General features: G+C 34.2%; 1 protein-coding gene across 2 annotated transcripts in view; it reads right to left on the bottom strand.

The window, feature by feature from the left end:
* Nucleotides 1–1,569, bottom strand: part of LOC137654120 (uncharacterized) — a 97,102-nt gene extending 95,533 nt beyond the window's left edge. For both annotated transcript variants that reach the window (XM_068387778.1, XM_068387782.1), the window contains exon 1: nt 1,384–1,569. The gene's annotated coding sequence lies outside the window, so the exon portion shown is untranslated. The remainder of the gene's footprint in view (nt 1–1,383) is intronic.
* Nucleotides 1,570–17,301: the final 15,732 nt, after the last annotated feature.

Genomic DNA, 17,301 nt, shown 5'->3' with positions numbered 1-17,301 from the left:
AATTAACGAATAAATTGAGGATTAGAAACAAGTCCCAATTACACGAATGCACCAACTAGAAAGGTTAAAACGATTAAATCAAGGATTTGTAAATATGAAAATTTGTAAATAAAACAAATATTTGATATAACAGCCTTTCAAACCTTTCTCTAGATGAGACAAACAATACTCCCACTTTCTTACCATTACGCTCGATTGATTGATTGGAGCATCTATGTCACCTCCATCTATGACTACCGGGTTATCCGGAGTACCAGATATGGTTTAATCCAAACGGGTGGAGCCGCACAACCATTATTCTTCAAACCCAGGCTACATTATAGCCTTGACTGTCCGAGGTGTTGCTTTCCTTTAGCATTGGATAGGCCTATACTTAAACGTCTAATCATCAATTTGTGATAATTTATTGTTATTGTTAATGAAATTTATTAGAATAAGTTAACCGTTTCGATTTACATAAATATATAGCCTACATATATATCCATATTTAATGCTTCACGTTTTTCACATATGAATGATTTGTAAAAGCTTTCTAGTAGTCTCTCGGCAATAATAATAATAATAATAATAATAATAATAATAATAACAATAATAATAATAATATCACCATTAGTTAATTAAACTAACCTTTTAATACCGAACAAAGGAAGAGTATAACGAGTCACTACATGAGAGAGAGAGAGAGAGAGAGAGAGAGAGAGAGAGAGAGAGAGAATTGTTTAACGGCTTGTTCCATTTATCTATAATCATTAGAACTAAACATCTAGGTAAACAATACCTTAACAAAAACTGTTGGTGAAAATTGACGGTTTCCGTTCCTTACAAATTCAAGAAAATTTTACCAAGTATGAACTAATTAACTTGAATTATTTCATGTTGAGTATCAAAGCTTCGCCAGGACTTACCCAAGATAAGAAAATGATTAATAACGTAAAAATCAAATGAGCTATTTATACTAACAGAGAATTCCAGACTATTAATCTAAATATACCGAAGTGTTCAAGTCGATAGTGTTAAAAAAAAACGTAGGCCTACCAAAAAAAAAAAAAACATGCACTACACCTTACTCTAAAATTCCTGTATAGACCATGAGGTAATGTATCCCAGTTTCATTATTCAGGGTATTTACTTTGTATATTATACAAATAGCAATTTCTTTCTAACCAAAAAATCTAATTTTCCCATTCAGTTTGAAATAGAAATAATAATCTATTAAGACAGTTTGTTAAGCCTACTTCAGATTATACTCATGATTCAATAGGGAATAATAAATAATGTAAAAAATAAGACAAACAATTGCCCCCCCCCCCCCAAAAAAAAAAAAGTTATGTCCAATATATGTAAGAATAGGTCTAAAATGAATGAAAACAGGCATCACTATACCTGCACCGCCGGGTAACAGCTCCTTTCGGTCAACTTTTCGATATATGTATTAAAATCGTAAAATAAGTTCGTTATCCACTACCAAATGTCGATCTTTCTCTCTCTTCCCTTCAACGCGAGAAGTTCATCGCACACACGTTACTCTGATCTAAGTTGATAGCGGACTGACGCGCCAACTTCAACTTTAGTTGAAGAAGAGGACCAACCAACGCTAGACAGTTGCCAACTTATAAATAAAATATAAATTTATTTTCCTACATTTCCATCGATAATTTCCTATATATATCTACACTTTAAAGGAAAACTAATAATGATTAAAGTTTTAATGTTAATTGCTTTGACAGGGCGTTTTCAGTAGATAAAATATTTAGTAAATGGTGGTAAGTAGTGATATAAGGGTAATTGCATGCAGGTGTGCACTACACGTTACATCGCCTACAGGTAGTTTTTGCGTATCAGTGGCGTATCTGAGTTGCAATATGTTTCCTATTCAGACGGATTCTCACCTTTTAAATAAACAAAAAAAATGTTTTTTTTATATATTACACACATTCAACAACAAAACTAATAAAGTAAGCCTACGTTGAAACCATATTTAATAGGCCTAATTGGAATTTAACTTTTCTGAAATATCAATTTAAGCAACTACCTGCTAGTTTAGCCCACCCACAGTGACCTACAAGTAATGAACTGCGAAAATATTTGATCGAATAAAACAGCAACTTGTCAATCTTTCAAGAATTTCAAGCGCTTTTTTTAACGCCCATGATTCTAACGAATAGCCTATTTGAGCTTAAGGCATTTTTATTGTTAATTCATAAAGAACTAATGCTATAGATATTAACGAAACTGGGGTAATGGGAATATTTAAAGGTTCGTTATTTGAACGTACATAATCTTGGGTAAATCTTAATCAGTCAAGGAGAGAGAGAGAGAGAGAGAGAGAGAGAGAGAGAGAGAGAGAGAGGGGGGGGGGGGGCTGCCCAATGTAATTAGAATTCTCTACCAAATAACTACCACATGGATATTACGGGTAAAACTAAAGCATTTCAATTTCCACTTTGATAAACAGTGCATTCCTAACCGCAGGACAAGTATATGATCAGCATTTGAAATCAATTGGTAGGACTACGAGTTATTTATTTTAGTATATCACATGGTTAGAATAAAAAAAATGCCAGTAAATGTCTCTCAATATTGAGGACCACCACGCTCTAAAGGCTTTTACACAAGGCTCTGCACTGCAATGACCTACATTATTTCTTGTATGTTGTTTGCTGGAAACATAGCCTACAGTAGTGAATAGGGTGCTAGGCCTATAGCCTACTCATATTAACCTCATTAAGGTCGAGATTGCACAAAGCCTGAATATGATTTCTACAGATAAATAAGGGAAATTTAAATAACAATCCTCATCCTTTTAAATGTTTCCAAGTATTTTTTGTATGTAGCATAACTTACATTGAAAATGTTTTGGTTGGACTGAGGTAAGAAAAACAATGACATTATGACATACATTAAATATCTGGCTTCGAGTATACCTCACTCCATGTAAGCTTATCCTCGTGCATACGCGAATGCTTCAAGCTCTCTCACAGAGACCTACAGTATGTGATACTGCATGTATATGCTACATGCAGTGCACTGAGGTCGGGACAGAAATACATAGGTCTAATGCAGGCAGTAATTGAGTTGTATGGGAAAATTCAATATACCTGTACTCCTATGCTCTAATAAAATTTTATTCATTTATTGTTAACATATTTCATACTGCTATCCAATGCGATGTCTCTTGATAGGAAATACAGAATTTAGGTCATAGTCGAGTGCAACAAGAGGGAGAGGGTGCCAGATGGACTATGAGGTACAAGTCAAAGGAACTTGGGCAGTAAAAAGGGATGAAGAAATGAAAAATATGAGAGTTAAGGAAGAAAGCGAAAAAACATTAAATAACTTCGTTTGTAATGTCCTTTGGTATTTATTGGCCTACCATTCTATGTTGTCATTCAGTTGCTGCACTTCTATCATGTTTGTACCCATGTTGATTACATGATAGATGACACTTGGATTTGATTAGTCTATTAGATGTATGAATTTGGGTAATCTTGACCAGCGTTGAAAGTGGGGACTGGGGAGTCCATTCGGCATTGTTGCTCCATCGAGTAAAAGTTGTAGAGGTTGGGCAGCAAAATTGAATGTGCAAAGGTACGCTGCAAAGACACCATATGAAGTGAAATATACGGCAATAATCCCAGGCATGGAAATCAAAGGGTTTTCAGTATATTGTTACAGCCAGGTTTTACATGTAATTCACTTACATATCTTTGAAATACGAGAACTCGGGCCTTCGTTCTCATGAACAACGCCATTATTATTCTCATCATAATTAGCATAATTTTTACTTAAAGTTGTACTTGCCAAAAGGATTTACCTTTTACACACGAGGAGGAACTGGAACAAGACAAAGTTATCCAATACTGTATATCTATTATAAGTTTAAGTGTGGAAAAACGTACCATGGAAATGGTTCTTTGCTACAAAGTTAACCCTGAAACAAAGACAACTTAAGAATGAATTAGATTTGCGAATTAATTTGTACTGATGATTTTGACATTACATTAACTGAATTGACATGGCCTACACCTCTCTAAGACTAAGAAGCCAAGTTCAAGTAATTGTATATTAAGTGGACTAGTCAAACTTTTTAGTTCATTTGCAATTGTCTTCTAATGAATGTACCTAGTTACATCACAATACACTTTAAATTTATTGTGGTTTCCCAATTCTATCATATTTAAGTGGATAACTACTAGATTTGTTTAGCCTACAAAATTTTATTTACATTACAAACTAGGTCTTGTCATATTTCTCTTGTTTTTCACTAAGCCTATAAGTTTCCATCTGCAGCTAAAGAAACTCTTATATTGAATTTAACCATTATTGTCTATTTATTGAAATGTTATATAATATCTTAATGTCTTTATCTGCATATCAGGCCACCCCACAAAATTGTGAAAATTAGCTATTTTGTTTTTCAATTAAGTGTAGTGATACAGTAACTTTTTAATCATAAACCTCTATACGGTATATATATTCAATTATTTTCTTTTGGAATGCTTTGGATATATAAATTTGTGCTCTCTGGCCCAGAACCAGGGCTTGTGAGACCATTCAGCATCTGCAACTGGGGGAAAAGTCCTGCAGTAGCACAATGAAAAAGTTAAGAGGCTGAGAACAAAATGGAAGGAGGCGAAGTGTAGCTAAGGCTCAAAGTCACTGCAAAAACCCTTTAGTGTACTAGATGATGTGCACCCTTACAGTGACTTCTTTTTTATTCCAATTATTTGGTCATGGAAGCACTTAGTCTACAGGTTGCTCATGAATGGCAGAGGCAAGGGACAGTGCCAATGCCCTAGAGACTGAACATATATCCATATGATCAATGCCCAATCACCCTTCAATCTGGAACCAGGCAACAGCTGCTGGTGACTCAGTGGGCAGACCTATAGGCTCGTCCAAAACCCCCTCCTAGCTCACAAGCTTGAGCAGGTATCAAACCCCAGTCCAGCAGATTGCCAGGTAGGGATATTTCCAATAAGCTAGCACAGAATAATCAGGGTTTTACTCATACCGAGTCATTTAAAGAGTCAGAGATACAGTCAAACCTCTTGACACAAAAGAATCTGCTTACAAAATTTTCACTCTGCGAAACGAGATGCGAAAAATTTTACGACTCGCATCACGAAAAATGTTTCGGACAACGAAAGGAGGTACAATGCGGGAGCCCGACCGTGTCCGAGACTGATTTTAAAATTCGCGTGCCGTCGGCCCGTAAACTCGCTACCATTCTCCAGTGCTCCTATTAGTTATCTCCCTACTCGGATGCTAGTTACCACCATAAGATCCTGCTCTCCTATTGCTCAGCATCTACTGTACTGTATCCCATCGTGCATCTATGCATTGGCGTTCCTATGTCTTTTCGTTTCGGCAGCGGTATCGTACGCATTGACTTGGTGTTTGTAATTTCACTTTCATGGGTCCCAAGAAAGTCGCTGATGTCAAGGGAAAGAAGAGGATGATGCTTTCCATGGAGATGAAGATGGAAATAATCAAGAAATACAAGGCTGGCATGCAGTTAAGTGCGATCGCGAAAGAACATGGCCGAAATCCGTCTACGATAGGAACGAAGCAGAAGGAAGCTATCAAAGCCGCAATACCTTCTAAGGGCGTGACTGTTTCTCTAGAAAGCAGCCACATCCACGATGAGATGGAGAGACTGCTGCTTGTCTGGATATAGGACAAAGAAATAGCTGGAGACACTTTCACCGAAACGATAATCTGCCAGAAAGCCAGCGCCATTTTTGGTGATCTCATGCATGCTCAGGCCGAAGCTGACGCAAGAGAAGGAACATCGAAACAGGAACCTCCAGAGTCTAAGGCTTCTTGTGGGTAGTTTGCAGGAACCTCCAGAGTCTAAGGCTACTTGTGGGTAGTTTGAACAATTTAAGAGATGCTTAGGCATTCATTTGGTGGTGCGTCACTGGGAGGCTGCAAGCTCGGACACGAAAGCGGTCGAAGCCTTTGTTAAGCCGTTCAATGAATTGACTGTCCGGGAAGGCTACAGTCCCCAGCAAGTCTTCAATTGTGACGAGACTGGGCATTTTTAGAAAACAATGCCTTGTCGAACGTATATCACGGCAGAAGAAAAGAGGCTACCTGGGCATAAGCCTTTGAAGGACAGGCTTACCATTGCAGTCTGTGCAAATGCCAATGAGGATTGCTGGTGTATCACTACGATACTCCTTGAGCCTTCATCACGTGTTGTGGAGGGCTAATGGAAAAGCCTGGGTAACAAGACAATTGTTCACCGAATAGGTAAATATTTGTTTTGGCCCCATTGTGAAAAAGTATTTGGAAGAGAAGCGTCTCCCTATGAAATGCCTGCTAGTGCTGGATAATGCCCCTGCTCACCCTCCCACCCCCAAGGAAGATATCGTAGCAGAGTATTCCTTCATCAAGGTTCTCTTTCTTCCACTGAACACCATCCCTTTCCTCCAGCCCATGGACCAGCAAGTGATTTCAAATTTTAAGAAGCTTCATACAAAATATCTCTTCAAGAGATGTTTCAAAATCATTGAGAGCATTTTGATATTGTCATATGCCTCAAAATCATCGATCAAGCTTGGCAGGAGGTTTTGAGGTGCACCTTGAACTATGCGTGGAAGAAGCTGTGGCCTGATGCCGTCTCTGCACGAGATTTCGAGGGCTTCCATGCAGACTAAGTTGAAGGCGATTCCAAAAATGTTGATGATCCTGAACCTGTTGCTCAATCTGAAGTTCCCGAGATCGTTACACTCAGGATGTCCATTGGTCTGGAAGTTGATGAGGCTAACATTGATGAGCTTATCGAGGCGCACCAAGATGACCTTACGATGGATGACTTGAAGAGTTGGAGGCCATGCAACTGAATGTCATTCAGGAAGAGTACAGCGGGGAGGAGGATGATGACCAACTGACAATGACGAAAATTAAGGAGGGTCTAGATGGCTACTTTACAATGGTGGCTCTCATAGAAAAGACACACCCAGAAAAAATTCTCACAGGTCGTGCACTTGAGTACAGTAACGATGTTTGCCAGTGTCATTTCAGGAAAATTTTAAGAAGCAGGCAGAAACAAGCTTCTTTGGACTATTATCTTAAAAAGAGGCCTTCAATAGAAGCAGAACAAGCACCAAATAAAAAGAGAAAGAAAAGTGACAGTGATGAAGTAAATACGTAACGTAATTGAATTTAGAAAATACAAAACGTAAAGTAAAAATAAAATAAAATTAGTAAAATGTAGAAAAAAAGAAATTTATCGTAAAGTTAAGTGTTAATATTTCCTGCCATTTGTAAATGTGTTTCCTAAGATTAAGTGTTAATGCTTTCTGTCATTTATAAATCTGTTTTGTAAAGTTAAGTGTTTACATTTCCTGCCACTTGTTAATGTTTTCCGCCGTTTCTCTACCGCCCCGAACTTCGCTCTCAGACATTGCCTCACTCCAAAAGTAATGTTCCTCATTACTGTTACTGTATTTTTACTGTTTGCTCTAACTATACATTTCTTTTACAGGTTACCAACAGTTAATTTATTATTGAATGATCCAAATACAGTACTTGTCATATATTTAGTATTGTTTAGTGGTGTATATCCTTTTTACAATCATTTAATGTGGTGTTTTTGTAGGGTTTGGAACAAATTAGGCTATTTACATGTAAAAGGCGGCTCACAAGACAAAAAAAAATCACGTTACGAAAGCCATTACGGAACCAATTAATTTTGTGTTGCGAGGCAGTACTGTACTTTAAAAAACCCTCTTACATAGCAGCAAATCTATCTGGCTCTCCCTGCCACCGCTACTGTAAGTAATCAGTCTTTTAATCTTCTTCTCAAAGAAGGTGTTGATCATTGCTAGGTCAAAAGTCAATGCAAAATCAATCACTCTTTCTCCCCCCATCATTTCTCTCACCCACACTCCAACCTCCATGCACTCTCTAATGCCATCTGCATCAGACATCACAATGCTATTTGTTGGTTAAAGCCTAACAGTTATATGTGGTTTTGAAGTGTCAACTAATCCTACGTAAGCTACAGTGATGAACCACCAGGATCCATAAAATTCTGCCGGTGCTATTATAGTATGCTATCTACCGCCGATTTTGCTATCTACCACCCCTTTCTGAAATTTTGGAATTAGTTTATTATTTTGTTTATGAGACCCCAATTAACACTACTTTACAATTAATTGGGAAATCACCTAATACTGTCACTGATTGGTTTAATGTGTCTGGAAGTGTGTAGTGTGGTGGTTTCAATTGGAAAGTTCTGAGAAAAGGCGAAGATGTATTTCCTGCTTTCTTGAATGATGTAAGATATGTTTACAAGCAGTTGTAGAATAAATTTTTGATTGAATATTTTTCATAGATTATTTTCTTTCAGTTTTGTAATATTTGATTTTTCATTTGATTAACTTGTAACATTGTTGTATGATGAACTTTGAATAATTTGTAAAAAAAAGTTTCCTTACAAACTGCTTATAATTATGCACCCATGTTGTCCTGCCAATGAATATTATTAAACTATCATTAAAGTCCAATGAGGATAACATACTGGTGGTAAGTAATCTGTTTGATAATCCTCATCAAACAGGAGGATTAACATTGACGGTAGATAACATACTTTGTGGTAGATACCATACTATAGTAGAAATTCGACGGTAGATAGCATACTATAATAGAAATTCGACGGTAGATAGCATACTATAATAGAAATTCGACGGTAGACATCATACTATAATAGAAATTCGACGGTAGACATCATACTATAATAGAAATTCGACGGTAGACATCATACTATAATAGAAATTCGACGGTAGACATCATACTATAATAGAAATTCGACGGTAGATATCATACTATAATAGAAATTCGACGGTAGACATCATACTATAATAGAAATTCGACGGTAGATAGCATACTATAATAGAAATTCGACGGTGGACATCATACTATAATAGAAATTCGACGGTAGATATCATACTATAATAGAAATTCGACGGTAGACATCATACTATAATAGAAATTCGACGGTAGACATCATACTATAATAGAAATTCGACGGTAGATAGCATACTATAATAGAAATTCGACGGTAGATAGCATACTATAATAGCACCATTCTGCCGGTGGTACCTATACTTCTCTAACTACGGTAGTTTTGTTAGTCAAACTTCCCCTCTATTGTCTATCTAGTAGCTGTCAGTTATGTTGATCTCCCAAATATTGCTTCAAATACTAGAAGCAGCAGGAAGCTGTCCATGGAATGGTGTGGTTGATATTTTTGAATTAGACTCGACTCCTGCAATAGTTCTGAGTGAAGACAGTGGCAGGTGTATAAAAATTTTGAAAGAAATATAGTATCCATCAAGAATTAGCACAACCTTTTACTGTTAATCTTTGAAATGGCTCAAGTTTCAAAAAACTGCAGGAACTATTTTATGTAGAATCTGATGTAGAGGCATTGTTAATGTTTTCAAGAAAAAAAAGTGGGAAGGAGTTTAGTAAAATGAAAATCAGTGTAAGAATGTTTACTGGAATTTAAGTAAAGGAAAATGTAGTGACAGAAAAAAGACCATATTGCTGTTGTAGGAAAGTTGAAGGGAAGACCTTATGCCCTGCAACTAATATCAATGATGATGTAATAACAGTTGCTGTAAATTACAAAATATACCTGAAGTAAGAGGTTTTTGAAGACCAAATTGTATAACAAGAGCAAATATGAAAGTGTATAAGATGGCAAATGTTCAAAGAGTATTACAAGACTAAATGGGGAAAACAAAATAGAGAATTATTTTCTGATAGATAGTAAGGACTTGGAACAGCTAGAGCAATAGTATCATCTAGGAAATACTAGACTGTTAAGCATGAGTTAAGAAAGCAGTATGAAAGCGTAGCTGCAGCATGATGACTTACAATGGGTATAGAGGGCCTCTACTATTCTTTGCAAAAGAAACATGGGAATCGGAAATTTTGAAAAGCCTTGAACCAGTACCCCTCAATTGCAGTATGAAGTAAAAGTGAAGAGGTGGTACAGTAAAATGGAAGAAAGGGAATGGGAACGGAGGTACCATATAGTAGAAGGCTAAAAAGCAATTGCAGCTGGGTTCTGAAAGGATACTGCAAAGACTTTTGAGTAATACCTAATAATGGCATGAGATGATCCAAGAATGTTTCAATTAATGTTTGGAGCATGGAGGAAAGATGAAGATCGTATTACAAAAGAGAAATTAGAAGAGACATGGTACTCAGAGGATAAAAAATAAGCAAATTTAAAGATTGAGATATGGACACGTGATGGGAAAGGATGAAGAACAGTACTGTATAGTATACAATAGGAATAAGAAAAAAAGAGGAGCTCAGAGAGACAGCGTACAGGACAGAGGAGAGTTGAAGGAATTCCTCTCTCTTCCACACCTTTAAAGATAATAGCTCGGTAAAAATTTGAAAGATATATCAATTATCAAAAGCTTGCCACTAATATTCCACACCCCCTTCAAAGTCTGTACTGAATTTTCACTGAAAAATTTCATCAAAATGACAGCAAAACAACCTTTCACCTATGCACTTGTGTTAATCTCTATTCTGGAGAATAGACATCAGAAAATATTTCACTTGTCCTCAGTATGGGCTTTATATTGAAATTTTTATTCATAATGAGTTACATATCTTAAATTATTGATATACTACTTTCATTCTACCTTGTTTTGCGTATTGTTCTTAAACTGGTCTTCATCTCATCTTAATTTGTTGGAAAAAACTTGTAGTCCAATAAATTTATTCCTAATCTGGATATCTATCTCTGGCACCATCAATCAGTTCTTTATCCATACTGCATAAGATTTTTCCTATTTCTGACCCTCATCCCAGACTATAACATCCTGTTGTAGTACTAGGTGCAGTATGCAGTTAGTGCTAACAGCTTTGCCTTCTCTATCATAAAGCTCAGTATTTCACAGTATTCTAAAATTTTAATTCCAGCGGCAACCATGGGTACTTTGGAAGTTCATTTTATGTTGAAAATTCTGATATGCATGTCTTTGTAGTTTATAGATGACATATCTCTTTTTACGTTGTTATGGCTCTTGAAATATTTTACAATCTTTATTCATTACTTCTCATATAGGCTATAGTTTTTATTTCCTTTCCTCACTGGGCTATTTTTCCTTGTTGGAATCCTATAAGCCTTTTAGCATTCTGCTTTTCCAACTAGGGTTGCAGCTTTGCTTGTAATAATAATAATAATACAGGACAATACTACCTTCAGCTTCCTCTAGTTCTTGTGTTATGGAATTGTAACATTGACCTAATAACTAAAGGAGTTTGTGCCACACCCTCTGGTTTTTAATTTGCATGTTATAGTGTGTTAGTATCATTGTTACTAGCTAAGCTATAACTAGTTTGAAAAGCAAGATGCTACAAGCCTAAGGGCTCCACTGCGTTAAGAAGTCCAGTGAGGAGAGGAACTAGAGAAATAATGAATAAAGTATACATTAAACAAGAATAAAAGAAAACATACTTTACGATCAGTAATGTTAAAATAGATCAGTCATATATGAACTATGAAATGAGACTTGTGTTAGCCTGTTCAACAGAAAAGCATTTGAAACAAGTTTGGACTTAGTTTCACCCATTCAGCAGTAATATAATTACTTGTCTCTGTACTTTTAAAATTTCTTCTAGAAATCTACGTATATTTATAAAGTAAACTATATTCTTTACTTTTATTATTTATTTATCCTGTAGGTGTACTTGCCTCATTAGACTCTGCCTCTTTTCTTTTCCTGGCATGATGACACAACTGCTAATGTCTTAGAATCTTAGCTTTTCCTACAATGTCAGCAATCTCAATTGTCTATACCTTACATAATGCAATAAATACTCTTTTCCTATTTTCCTATATGTGATTTACGAAGTACTGACTAAATTATGAAATTTCCTTAATCTTAATTCTTACCCATTACACAATTTTGACAGTGTTTCTAGATATACAACAGGTGTTGTCTTTACAATAGTAAATCTTAATAACAGTAATAAAAACACACACATTTGAGTGCACGAAAACAAAATACAATACGGCGTACTTACCAAAACGTACATGGAATGATTGACGAATATCAGCATGACAGGTACCTCGAGATTATTTCTTTACAGCTGTCAACAATAATGATAAATTAATTGGATAATTCATAAAAAGTTTTCAAGTTTTCATTATGGATCTGAGCCATATGGACCAATGGTGGGTAGACCATTCCATATTTAAGTTACATAAGGAAGTAAAACTTATTAGCTTAGGTACTGAGCTCATGGCCTTCCCACGAATTCTTATCACTTTTGAATAATGCATTTAAAATTTAATTGATTTGTATTCTATTTATTTCTCTTGTATTTTAACAAACATTCACTTAATTTTCTTATGGTTTTTCGATCAAACGATCTTGCTATGATTAGTGAGTTAGCCAAAAATTGTATCAAGAATTCACAAAGCTACTTGTACAAGATAAAATCAAATGTACAGTAGATACATATTAAATAACTGAATAAAATTCTATTACCCTTAAAAGCATTTCATCATTGATTTCCCTTGTTCAAGAATAACTAACAAATTTTTTCATCACTTTTTAATTAGTGAATGTTATACCCAGCCTGCACTTTCTGCAAGAAATCATAGTTATCTAAATATAATAAAATGATTAAAAAGATGAGAATGTATTTCCCTTTTAAATAATGCGCTTGACAATCAACACTAAACAATTTGCTTTGTCCTTGTCCTTCGAATTTGTGTCAATGGAGAATTTGTTATGTCATATGAACATATATAAACAATATTTTTGCCTGTATGCCTTTCTCTATTGTTTTCATTTTATTGACCATTAATATGGACTACCAGTTCTTACAAGCACCTGGGAGATCATCACTGCTTAAAAATATAATCAATCTCCTTGGTTTAAAACAATGATAATTCCACAAAAATGAAATACAATACTGTACACAGTTGATAACACAATCACTTTTTAATATATCCAGAAGGTGATACAGTAAACAACACCGTAACATTCTACATACCACCGACATCCAGAGCTGATAACTACCTACTGCACTGCTGCGCAATATAGAATTCAGCCACAATGTTTGTAATTTGCACTTACTATTTTTACATACATTCTGGATTTATTACACCAGTAAGTTTGCAAGTCAAATGTTTGTATATAAGGGGTTTGCTATATCCTGATGGCATTAAGCAATAGGATGAAAATTTTTGTCTTTGTTTTAAGAATTAGTGTCATTTCAAAACACTACATATTTTAATGGATAATTTCTTCATTGTATCCAAAGAAGCAAGGTTTACAAAATACTACACAAGCGCATTGGAATTACCATAATAAATGTCCAAAAAGGAAATGAAAAAATTAAATATTGAATAAAATCCGAATAATTTGACAAACTATGCATAAAGCAGCAACAACTCCAATTAAAGTTATCAAAGTGAATTCAGTATTTAGAAAGCATAATAATGAATAATGTTTTAACTACATAAAATTACCCAAGAATACTTTAAAACCTTAAACGAAAGCTTCACTAATTTATGATTGTTACTGAATCGACTGCATCATCTTTAAGGGAAATGATCAAAACATTCTGAAATCTACAGCTACAGTTCTGAAATTTTTTTTTTATAAGAATGAGGCTTATAGTATTTTAAAACATTTAACATAATTTTCACAATCACAGAATTGGTTATATGTGATGGAGATGGACAATATCATGTTAAAAACATTCTTTACATAACATAAAAAATTTCCCATTTAGGAGTATGGATGTTAATCATAATCACAAGTCTAGTGGATATAAAAACACAAAAGAAGCCAGTAGTTTACTTCAGCTCCAAAATAATATCACAGATAATTTTTTTAGGAAAAACTTACAAAAATGTATAAGAGAATTATTTTACAAAATATAAAACTTCACAACAATGTACTGTATTGTAATTTGACTAATTTACTGAAATTCTAAAAAATAATCAAAATGACAAGTTGCAAATTATATGAACTTTGCTCTTGTGTCACCAACAATGAGGAATAAAAAAATTATAATTTTCCAGCAATAATAATTCTGTTTAGCATCATCTTCTTTGACTGCATCTCTTCCCACTTTATGTGGGGTCGATATTTCTGGGCATCAAAGAGAAGTTTTGAAGTACTGTATATTAACCCTGCGCGTCACTGGATATAACCTATGTCTGTATATTTCTACTCCCTTCATCACCATTGGACATATTTTAGTCAAGCTATTCCAAGTACTATTATTTTTTCTTTTATCAATTATGCAAAAAAATCTATCTTGTATGTAAAATCATATATCGAAGGAAAGGAATTTTATTCAGATATACGAAGAAAAATTTTGTAAAGTTCTATCTCTAATAATTTTTGGCCCAAGATGAGTTCAGTAAAATGTCCACCTAAAAAGGGGCCAAGGGTGTAGTGCAAATTATCTGGTGGAAGGTTGGAGCTACATGTACAGTATAAAGATTATTTTAAACAAAGTTAAAAAATAATTATCCAAAGTGTTAAACTTCATAATAAATTAATTCACTTCAAAAACACTAATTTTCATGATCTATGATGTCATTTCAATGAACAAACAAGATATATTAATGAAAATATTAAATTCAAACAATTTAAAAGACCTGGTGAGTATTATTTATATGTACAGTGCAAGCATGGTCAAAGCCTTGAAAATAAAATCAAAATAGGGTGACAACATTACTATAATTCTACATGAAAACCAGTGACCTGAAAAGCAAAATATATTTTTCTTCTCATTGATCTGATATAAAATATCAACAATACTGTATAACCAAAGGATTTAAATATATCGAGGGTATAGTACTGCTAACAAGACACTAGGTAATATGCACCGTATATACCCTAGTATCGTATGACTTACAGGAACCAACCACAGGACCCAATCTTAGGGGGTAACATATATATGCAGTACAAAATGGATGTGTTGCACATCTACAGTAGACTGCAGCGATAAAGACCATGTTATGCCTTAAATTATTGGGATACGATTCAAATTTTATGGCAATTGAAGAAATTGTTTAGGAATTGAACATCAAAATAATTGTTTATAAAATTTTCAGCATATGAAATCCCATCACAAGGTAGAAAAACTTACACAGAACTTTTCAATTAAAAAGCAAATAAGAAATGAAGAAAGTAATGTTGAAAAATAATACTGAAAAACTATAATTCATTTGCAAGAATAGAAATCATTGGATTTACAGAAAGGTTCCTAGTAAAATGGAAGACCATAAAATCTAATCAGTAAACATTGAAATAATTACATATGTCTACTTTTTAATTACTAAACATTTTGAGTGATTCACGATACATTATTTAATCTTTACTGCAATACCAAGAAATGTTTTATGAAGTATTATCGTCTACAAATAGCACAGCATATTATTGAGTGGGGAAGGGGTGGGGGGAAATTCAGCTGCTAGATAATAAATAGATGACTAGAATTGATAACAGAATCCTCTCTAGCTGATAGTTGTTAATCTTAAATGAACAATGATGAGCCTGTGAGTATAGTTCCATAAGTTTACATATGTTGTAAGTTTGGCAATCCCAGCTGCTGTAATATCAATTGAAGACCAAATGTGAGCGCTCCATATGTAAGATTAGCCGATATGCAAGTATATACGATGAATTACATGGACAGAAATAACATGCATGCACACAGAATCTGTATTTGTCCGGTGTCAAGTTTGATCATACTGAACTTCTAAATAGACCAGATCTACTTACTGATAACAGATGAAAAATAGAAATAATGATACACAATATTACTTAATCCTACCCCTGATTAAAGATCACTTTATCAGATAAATGACTTAGTTGATAAAAATGGAACTTTAATAATAGAATCTATCATTTTTATACTCGCTTGACATTCATATTGTTTCTCTCTCGAAGGCCGGTTTTACTTCAGCATATAACCTAAAAGAAAAAATTCCAGTTTTCTTTCCTTTCAATAGGCTTAGGCCTCTAGTACAATGTTGAGATAATCAGGGGGTTAATGACAATAACCCTCGCTTGAGCAAACCACAGCTTTGTGTTTTCAGTCTGAAGCTCTATCCTTTGCCATCTCTAGTCAATGGAAAAGAAGGGGTATGTATATTGGACATCAAGTGGGGCAAATAATATATTTTAACATTAAAAATCCAAATTTTATTTACTGAACTGTCATTTTCAATGCCATATCCAAATTTTTTCCCAATTCTCTAGGTAGTTTTGTGCACTTTGGTTTACCTTTTCATAAACCAAAAAAGGTATAATGTAATCAGATATCAGTCATATTCTACTTAACATCATTTGCAACATCTACGGTAATAGTTTAATATTTGTTGTTCATAGCAAAACATTTAGCTGTTTTTCGTATGGTTGTTTATAGCTGTATGCGTGTCTGACAATACTTTTATTTCTTTTATAACATACTTAACTAGAAATTGGGATAAAGAGGTGGAGTAAGAGAGGTAAATTTTTTCAATTTGATCATAAAAAATTAACTTGCATGATGCATCATAAAATCCTTTTTAATGGATGAAAATTTGAAGGTCTCACAATATGCGAGATTGCAGGTTACACGAGTATACAGCATGTGTTATTACAGTAGTGGAATATCTTTGGATTTTTCAGGGCCAAATAGGACTATTTTTAACAAAACATGATCAAAATATGAAAAATATAAAACTTATCCCCCTCGGAAACCCACGATACGAAGAGAAGTTTGCAATATAGATCTACACATACAGTGAACCCTCGCTACTTCGCGGTTCGACCATCGCGGATTCACCACTTCGCGGATTTTTTCCATAACCCATATATATACAGTAATATATATATATATATGTATGCATGTATTTATGTATATATGTAGGTATGTATATGTGTATACATATAAATATATATATATATACACACACACACACACACATATATATATATATATATATATATATATATATATATATATATATATACTGTATATATATATATATATCTATATATCTAAAGTAGGAAGATGTGATGTAGTTCTAAGGGAAAAGTATGGGAAATATGTCTGGGTAATAAGCAAAGCTCTACCTCCAGTTTGTTTCTACATTTTGATCAGAGATAAATGTAAACAATACATTGGTTGCCATTTTTTATCGTGCTTTTTAGCATGTTTAGGAAATGCATGATATAAAATCACCTTTAATATTTGTGCCTGTTTTAGTTTAGGGTACTGTAGTACATGCATTAAGTGTTCTGT

Source organism: Palaemon carinicauda, chromosome 1 (genome assembly GCF_036898095.1).
Source record: "Palaemon carinicauda isolate YSFRI2023 chromosome 1, ASM3689809v2, whole genome shotgun sequence".
In the NCBI taxonomy this organism is placed as follows: domain Eukaryota; kingdom Metazoa; phylum Arthropoda; class Malacostraca; order Decapoda; family Palaemonidae; genus Palaemon; species Palaemon carinicauda.
Note: the sequence above shows the minus strand (reverse complement) of the source record. Positions and strands in the feature narration are given on the sequence as shown.